This window comes from Euprymna scolopes, chromosome 46, assembly GCF_053919585.1.
Source record: "Euprymna scolopes isolate OS-2025 chromosome 46, ASM5391958v1, whole genome shotgun sequence".
Taxonomy (NCBI): Eukaryota; Metazoa; Mollusca; class Cephalopoda; order Sepiida; family Sepiolidae; genus Euprymna; species Euprymna scolopes.
The window spans coordinates 163,138,127-163,147,548 of NC_136527.1; the positions used below are offsets into that span (position 1 = coordinate 163,138,127).

A 9,422-nucleotide genomic window follows, 5' to 3' on the forward strand; every position below is an offset into this window, starting at 1 on the left:
CAAAAATGCACAAGCATCAAATTTTGATTTAATTTTACAATAGATATTTTTCTCGGATGCATATGTCGGCAAATGGTACCGTGCTATTTTTATATAGTTTTTATTTTTTCAGTTTAAATTCAAGTTTCAAGATTTTTTTTTTTATTACATAAAGTTGTAATGTGGAAGCATAAATTAGTTACAAAACACCATCACCTCCTCATATTAAGAATGGTTTTCAAAATAATAACGGTATTATTTCAGCTCGGCACCAAAAATACATAACTACCTAATATTTAATTTTTATTGCTCAATGTTTTTTTCATTTTAAAGTATAAAATAAAATGTGTACTCGTACAGTTTATTAAAGACATTAAAAATGAAAATATCGAGAAAATAAAAGAGGTTATATTGTACGTATCCATTATGGAATGAAGTTCTCTGGAAAAACTTTCACTTAATTTGGTCAAGTAGTTTTTTTGTTTTGTTTTTTTCTTTGCTAAAAAAAACAAACAATTTGTTATGAGACCAATCAAAAGGGGCAGTGTTGTACTTTGTCCCGAAAATGTTCGATAACTCTTGGCGGTTCACAATTTACTATGACACCGTCTAAGCAGGTGCGCGTTCATATTAATTTAATTTTACACAGACGAATTTGAATAAATAACCCGACGCTTTTTCATTAAAGTTTCGATAAATTTGCACTTTTTTTTTAATACGCACGTTAAAGTTATTTCAAGTTATTACAAATACAAAATTATTTAATTTATTTTTAATTTTCACGTTTTAATTTTTTTTAAGTTATTTCAAGTTATTACAAATAAATTAATTTCGAACAAAGAAAATATTGAATAAAATGACAATTGTATTAAGTTTTTGAATAAAAATTATTTAACACGAACTAACAAAATATTGAATAACAGGAAAATTATTTAACAGGAACATTTTTATTAAGCATCTTGCTCTCGAAACAAAATATTGAATAAAATGGTACTTGTGCAGTTTTGCATAGACATTAAAAAATGAAAAATATTGAATAAAATTTATTTAACACGAACAAACAAAATATTGAATAAAATGATAATTATTTAAGAACATTTGTTTAAGCATATTGCTCTCGAATGCATTTAATGATGCGAGGAAATGCATGCTCCTTCTCACGTCGTCTACACAACTCTTCCATGAGATGAGTGGAACAAATTCTCATTTGTCGCTAACTCTCCTAAGTTTTCTTTTTATGTGGGACCAAAATCCCTCCACAGTTTGTGTGTGGACTGATGAGTCTACTGGATTTATGAAATTTTGTTCGTGGAGCACCTTATCGTGACTGCTGCTGCTGGGCATACTTCCGTAGGCCGCCCATCCGTCACTGATGATCCTGGTCCCTGGCAGAATCCAAGATCTTATAATTGGAAGTAGTGTGTCCCGATCCCTTCGTTCTACCACTGTAAGGTTGCATCGACTACTTCCTCTTTCTACGGCTCCAAAAACCCACACTCCATTTTTTGCTCTCCCTCTATTATATTTCCTTCTGAAGAATAGAGACTCGTCGATCTCAACTTCTTTTGGTACATTTGTCTATTTGCATTCCACCCAGTTGGGTTGTCTATGATATCTTTTTCACAGACTTCTCGGATGAAAGACATCCAGTTAACTATTGTATGTTCCGATACACCGAATTCATCTTTTATTCTGCGCTGGATCATTTCCATGCTCCACCACTCCAACTCCACCAGAATATTAATGTCAGCAACTTACTTATTGGCAAGTGGCTTCTTTCGAAGAAGGAGCCTTTCCTGACAGTGGCTGTGGATTTGCAAGAATCTGAGGGACAATTCCACACATATCCATCAGAAGTTTTTGACCGTTTATGCAGAACCCTACGATTGTTGCAACTTTGGCATACGCTGGTATTCTGTATCAGGCCTAAAGAAGCTGCAGCGTCTGATCAGTTCCAATGACTTCGGTAAACTTTGCAAATGTCCAACTCGTTTCATGTATTTCGGCAATTGTTAACACACGGTTAACAATTTCTGTTCTCATATTGAACAGATAAATAAAAAATAAATAAATAATATAAAGATAAATTAATTAATTTGTAATAACTAGAAAGAACTTAAAAAATTAAAACGTGCAAATTAAATAAATTAATTGTGTATTTGTAATAAATTGAAATAACTTTAACGTGCGTATTTAAAAAAACGTGCAAATTTATCGAAACTTTAATGAAAAAGCGACCGCGTGCTGTTTAGACGGTGTATTTTATTCAATATCATTTGCATAAAATCAAATTAATATGAACGCGTACCTGCTTAGACGGTGTCATAGTAAATTGTGAACCGCTAAGAGTTATCGAACATTTTCGGGACAAAGTACAACACTGCCTCAAAAGGTAGCCGTGTTTCGATTTTTAAGAAGAAAATCTATTATTTAAAATTCGAAAAGATGTATCGGCACTTTAAACTGAGTTATCTCCCCGTGACGTATTCTAACAATCCAAACACGGCCATCTTCAACGCGCTGTCATATTAACATGTTTCCCCGCTGTAAAAAAAAAAATAAATAAATAACTTCTCTGAATTTTTTTTCAGAGAACTTCAGTCCAAAACGGATGCGTACAATATAACCTTTTTCCGATATTTTCATTTTTTAATGTCTTGGTTCAACTGTACAAGTACCAATAAAATATATTTAATCATTTTCATAATTTTGGTAACGAAAAATACCCGTGCACATCATTCAACTTTGTTTGGATGACCAATTTTCGAGGTGATGGGTGGGATTCAATCAATTGACACACTAATTATGCGGTAGTTTTCCAGAGGTTTTCATTCATCAATCAATATCGAAAGAAGACACTTGCAGTTGTTGAAGGCGACAGCTCGGCAGATTTCTTACGCTTACGAGATTGATATGTTCAGAGCAAACGTTGGTAATGTATACATGCAGATTAGATTATATCAGAACGTTGCGATTGAAGTGGATGATAAACTGGTCGAGAGAATTGGCCTTTTTGTGGCGTGTATAGAGACGGGCGATTGGGAAAACAGAAACAAGGACGTCCTTACACACGTCTGTGAAAGCCGAGGACATACAGACAGGAGGTAGCTGGGAATTAAAGTAGTTTTCTGCTCAGAAGGAGAAACATGGTGGAATTTCTGATTTTGATTATATTATTGGGGTGAGCGCGGACGCAGACCCCACACTTAGAAATAATGCGTCCGAGTCGTCCACATTTGAGACGATCGCAAAGGTCAACCCAACCGCAGTGCAATGGAAGGGCCTCACTTTGAAGGAACGACCTAAATGATCATCGTTGACCTTTACGCCAGGTAAGTATAATATTTAGCCCCTCGTCCCCGGCCTTGACATTATCTACTGCCAAGGCCTCATTTGGGGTACGAGGAAGCTTAGGCACTAAGGCCAGTAAGGGGGAGTGGGGAAAAAAGGGGTCTTTTCTAATCCTTAGCTAGACTTGCGTAAGATAGCAAGTACTTTATTATAAAACCTACACTAGAGTTTCTATCATGCACTGTTTCGCCTAACATTCTTACCCGGACCTACTTAAAATAACAGCTCCCCAGCTTACGGGATGGCAGGCGACATTCACGCTGTGATAAAAAAAGAGGAAAAAACATGTAACATTATATACAAAAAAAACTAAAAGGGAAAGATATGTACAAACTAAAGAGTTTTAATATTTTTTTATTTTTTTTTGTGATGGGGGTGAGATGATGGGGAGGGGGGCAGCTAGAATACACCCAAAAAGAAAGAAAAAGAAAACAAATTAGCAAAATGCCTATGGGGGCGGGTTAGTAAGGGGACCCTCCCTACCTAACGGCTGGTCTGTCGTTATGAAACGCCCACTGTCTTCCGGTCCTCTTCCCCCGGGGGTAAAGGGTGAAAGCAAGCAGGTCGTTCCCTAAAGGGGAGTTGAGGAACTAGGGACATGTATGAAAAAATAAATTAGGGTCGGGGATAATAGGGATTGATGGCGTCTTCCAAGATAAAGTACGTAATGGGCGAAATAGGCCTGGGACAAAATAAAACAAGTGGACTTTTGGGCATCTTTGGAAGCTCTCCTAGTGCCAATCTATCAAAAAATAAAAAGCTATGGGAACAGGATCCACACGCATACTACCTTAATCTAGGCCCTATAAAAAGCACAAGCTCTCCACTCTCACTACCCAATATTATAAGGTGAACCTTATATTACTTGTCTTGATGGGGCTGGGTTCCGAGAAAAAAGAAACCTCAGCACCCTAGGACCAATACCACTAGGGTGGAAACACGAACTTAAATCTAGCGCCTCGTCGGATGCACAAACTAGTGTTGTGCACCCATCTTCTATCAAAGTCGATGTGGGGCAATCTTTTCCAATCACATCTAATTTTCGTTTTAAGTTGATGCTTAAACCGAACAACCAGATCGTGATCAGAAACGGATTGCCCCCTATAGACAATGTCCAGACGTGAAACCCACGTCACTAACCTAGCCACCGCTAGGATCGCTAGAAACCCCAACCGTTTCTCCCTATCAAACGGCGGATCCACATTGTCGACTACGTACGCTAAATCAAGTGGCACCGACCGCTCGGGGTCGATGCGAGCCGTTACCCCTTCGACATACTCCCAGAGACTCCGCACCCCGCTGCAAAGAAAGAACGCGTGTTCTCTCGTCTCCTCCTCTTCTTCATCATCGCAGCGTGGGCACGGGGGATAGTAATAATCCCTATCATAATCGTCCCTGGCTAGTTTGCCAAAGAGTGGCAGCGCGTCTCGGACTAGCCTCCACGTAAGAGAAAATTCAGCATTGTTGATATAGCTACTGGCAGGCGCCCAACTCCACAGCGAGAGAACTTCCCCCCTCGACAGATGTAGCCGCTCCACCAGCGGGTCTTTCGCAGTCCCCTCCACTACATCCCTATATAGCAACCACCTAGGCCGTGCAAGGTCACTGGACCCCGGCAATGCCCTAAGGGCGGCTCGGCATTCGGTCAGGAAACACCTTTCCCCCGCCGGTCTTCTGCGACCTTCAGCGGCAGGGTTGGATATGAGCCGTGGGAAAGCTTGCTCCACGACTGGTACCCAGGGCGTTTCCTCCATCAGTGTCCGACTCAGGAATGCCAATCTTTCTGCGTGCTTGTGACTTAGCAGATCAGGCATCCCCAAGCCTCCCTCGCTAAGCTTCTGTGTACAGACCTGTCTACGGACATACGGCTTTCCTCCTACCCAAAGAAGTTTGAATAGGAGTTGCTCTAAAGCCTTACAGCGGTCCGCAGGCAGGGGAAGAACAGATAAACGGTAAAGGATCAGCGGAAACACGTATGTAGCACATGCCTCCGCACGACCCTTCAAGGGCAATTTCCTCCGAATCCAAGTCCCTACTGCCGACTCGACCTTAGTCTGTACTTCCGACCAATTCTTGTCCAGCTGGAGGTCCGGCCCGAACCACACACCGAGGATCTTTACTGGGCCATCTGTCCAGCCGAACGCACCTGGAAGCGAGTTTACCCCGGTCCAGGCGCCCAACCGCAGGCCAACGGACTTGCTGCGATTGATCACGGCCCCTGTGACAACTTCATACTCAGCGATCGCCTCTATCACCGCTTTAATGTCGGTTCGTCGTGCGACGAACACGGTGACGTCATCGGCGTACGCGGACACCCTGGCAACTTTGCCGCCAGGCAGAGCTATGCCGCGTAGGACTGGTCTCGCCGCCTCGTCCCTTAATTTGCGAAGGAAGGGCTCCAACGCCAGGACATAAAGCAGAGGCGACAGCGGACAACCCTGCCGCACCGACCGGGAGACCCCAAAGGACTCCGACAACCTACCATTAACTTGCACCACCACCGCGGGATCACGATACAGGGCGGAGATCCACTTGCGGAAGTCCGGACCAAAGCCGGCGGTTTCCACAACAGCCCTCAGGAACCCATGGTCCACCCTGTCGAACGCCTTGGACTGATCTAAATTGATCAGCGCGGCTTCTGTGTCGTCTTCTACCCCCTCTAAGATCGTGCGAATCAAGTGCAGATTGTTTTGAATCGATCGATCCTTCACAGCGTAGTTCTGATCCGGTTCGACCAAGTCGCCGATAACAGCCTGCAGTCGATTCGCAAGAACGCGGGACAAAATCTTGAAGTCTGCGTTAAGCAGAGTGATGGGCCTATAGTCATCTAGATTCCCCCCTCCATGTTGGTTCCCCTTCTTCAGAAGCGTGACCACTCCTTTGGTTACCTGCCTCGGGATCGAGTCCTGGGCAAACCAGTGGTTAAACACGCCCGTCAGAAGGGGCACAAACATGGGCGACAGCCTCAAGAACAGTTCGTAAGGTAAACCATCGAGCCCCGGAGATTTGTTGCGGCCAACCTGCTTCAACGCAGTAATGACCTCACGCTCCGTAACCATCCCCTCGCAGCTAGCCGCTCGGGCCGCAGTAAGGCGGGGCGAGCCAGCTAAATAGCTGCCAAACTCCTGGCCGCGGAGTCTGGGTAGTTTGGTGAAGCGCTCCTCCAAATGTTGCCGAAACCCATTGCAGATCTCCCGTGTCGACACGAGAGGACGCCCTCCCAGGTTATTCACCTCCCGAATGTACCCGTCCGAGCCACGTCTTAGGGCAGCCTTACGCTCAACAGCGTCAACGTTCACGGCTTCGTTGGAAACTCTTTCTAACCTAGCCCTAATTAACTGACCTTCATATCGCTCGCTAGCCAAGCGATTGAGGTCCCCCTTAACTAGAGCTAGTTCTAGGGAATCCCCCCCTGCCACCGCCCGGGTCAATCTATCCTCTAAGTGCCTTTTGGTCCGAGCCCTAGTTAACGCGAGGCGTTGGCTGTATTGGACACAAAAGCGCCTAATGGTAGCCTTAAGGTTAACCCACCATCTACTCCCGGTAACCGCCCCCACTAACTCCCTCTGAATTAGTAATGTCAGCTGCTCCCGGAAGTCGACCGACTCCAATAAGGAGGCGTTCATCTTCCAGTAGCCTGCCAACCTAGGCCTATTACCTAATTTCAAACGGGCCAAAACAAGTTTGTGGTCCGAATGACCTAACCAGTGGAACGTGGGACAAGATAGGAAATCTGTGTCGCCCCTTCTAATTAACATCCTGTCCAAGTATGAACTTGTAAAGGCGGCCGAGCTAGATTGCCACGTCCACATCTCCCTCCCGGGGTGATCCAGACGGAACCTATCGACCAGATCGCACGAGGCCATCAGGTCAGACAGGCTGCTTTCACACCCTCCCGACCCTCTAACCCCCCCGACCCTATCTATGCTGGGGTCCAGGATGGCATTCCAGTCCCCCATTAAAACTACCCGCTCCGGACCCGAAGAGAGAAACACCTCCACCCGCCGAAAAAAGGAAACCCTCTCGCTGGGGATGTTAGGCGCATAAACTGCCACGATCCGAAACGCGCCGCTTTTAACGGCAACATCGACCACGACCAACCTCCCATGAGCATCCGCGTGGACAAGTGTAACCGTCGCAGACAGAGTGCGACTCACTAGTACAGAAACCCCCCGGCTATAGAGACTGCCATATGCTGAGTAAACATCAAAATCGTTCACCAGCACATCGCAGTCCCCGGCCCCAACAAAGTGGGTCTCTTGCAAGGTGGCTATGTCTACCTCAAGGGCCACGAGATCCCTCAGCACGCGAACAGCCTTGCTTCGGGATCTCATGCCCCTCGCATTTAAACTAGCTAAATTTAAGCTCGTTTCCATGTTTCCACTACCTAGTAGTATTCCTCTACTAGGGGTCTAAAGTCCTCGGGGGTCAGGACGTCGAAGGCCTGACCGAGACTGCCCGTGAGCAGGTCGGACGTAAGCCGTCCGTCTCGAGCCAGGCCTCCCACGTCCAGGGGGAACGTCATCTTTAGTGCCCTATAAAAGGAAGGGTGAACATAAAGTGGGACCCTCCCTTCACACTGTTTGGCTATCTTGCCTAGTGATGGGTGCTCCCCGTCGACAATTTTACATTCTTTGAAGGCCTTTTTGCCTTCTTCTATCATTTTCCAAAGAGCTTTTGCTCTGCCTCCCCTGTTCACACGGACGAAGGTTATAAGAGATGGAGCCTCACTGAAATTCTTTGGGTCAGTGACCTCCTTCCCATCAACGATCTTTAGAGCTTCCAGTTCTTTTAAAAATTTTTTCTGACGGCCGTTGAGGTCACTGACCGTGTGGCTTAAGTCGGCGGAGCAGATTTTTTCCCCGGGCCAGAAAGGGAGTTTCCTGGTCCTTTCCTCACTCGGGGCCGCCGGCTTTGTCAGTTCTTTTTCTTTCGGTGCTTCTATGGTGGGTTTCGGATTTTCAGGAGCTCCCGATTGCTCCATCTCTGAATCCTGGGTGGTGAACAGGGGAGGGGTGGGCTGAACTTCTTTCTGGGGGGTGGTTTTATCAGGAAGCTCAGGGCGCTGGTCTTTTTGCTCCTCCTTTCTCTCTCTTTTCTCCTGGTGCTGGTCTTCTTCACTCTCGGAGCCGGAGGAGCTGCCCCTTTGTTTTCTTTTTGTCGTGGTTGCCGTCGGTCGTGGTGGTGATTGTGGAGCCGGCTCGGCCTTCTTCGATTTTTTTGCTGCGACCGTACTCCATTTGCTGGTGCTAGCTTCGGCCTCTTTTAGTGTTTCTTCTTTTCCATCAGCTTCTTCTTTCTTTTTGGTCGTCTCGGCCGTTGTCTTCTTTAGAGGGCAGAATATGGCAACGTGGCCCGTTTTCTGGCATTGCCAGCATTGTGGCCTTCTGCCCTCTACAATGACGACCATCGACCAGCCCTCGCAGGTAAATTGTGCTGGGATTGCAAAGAATTCTTTGCGGGTCAACCGCATCTGGAGCTGGTAGTCCCCGGTGTGGATGTTTCTGGGTCCTTTTATGGGTTGAATGTCTTCCACGTCCCCATATTGGGATAAGATGGCCCCCAGCTGCTCCTCGATGAGGAAGCACGGTACCCCTGTTACCGTTATGGTCGTTCTCCTCTTGGAGAGGTACTCTGGGCGAATCTTAATGTCTTGCCAGACGACGTCTCCTCTGGCCAATTTCTCGGCATCTTCTTTTGTCGGCAAGAGTACCTCCCACATTGCATTGAAACGCCTTACTGCATATTGGGCGTTGATGTTTAGTTCGCCCAGTAGCACCATCATCCTATCCTTGGGCACTCCTTTTAACCCCTTGCCCTTGGCGTCTAAGGTCAACAGGGATACGGACCTTTCCCGGATCTTGTCGAGGGCTTCCGGGACGACTGAGATGTTGTTGCCCTCGACGTAGTTCTTGTATTTCTCATCGAAGAGCTGCTTGTAATACTGGGGGGATCTTGTTTCCTTTGGTTGGGGACCCCAGCTCCGCTGTTCTTGTTGTTGTTGTTGTGTTGTCCACCCTGGCGCCGCAGGGGTTGCCGGTGGTGTCCTTTGTTCCTGTGGTATTGGAGGCGAATCTGTGTCTGCGAGGACT

At 45.9% G+C, this 9,422-nt stretch overlaps 1 non-coding gene across 1 annotated transcript; it reads right to left on the reverse strand.

The window, feature by feature from the left end:
- Positions 1–3,155: 3,155 nt before the first annotated feature.
- LOC145271539 (U1 spliceosomal RNA) lies at positions 3,156–3,319 on the reverse strand. Its single transcript, XR_013865949.1, has one exon. It is a non-coding gene; the product is annotated as a U1 spliceosomal RNA (small nuclear RNA).
- Between the last annotated feature and the right edge of the window lie 6,103 nt (positions 3,320–9,422).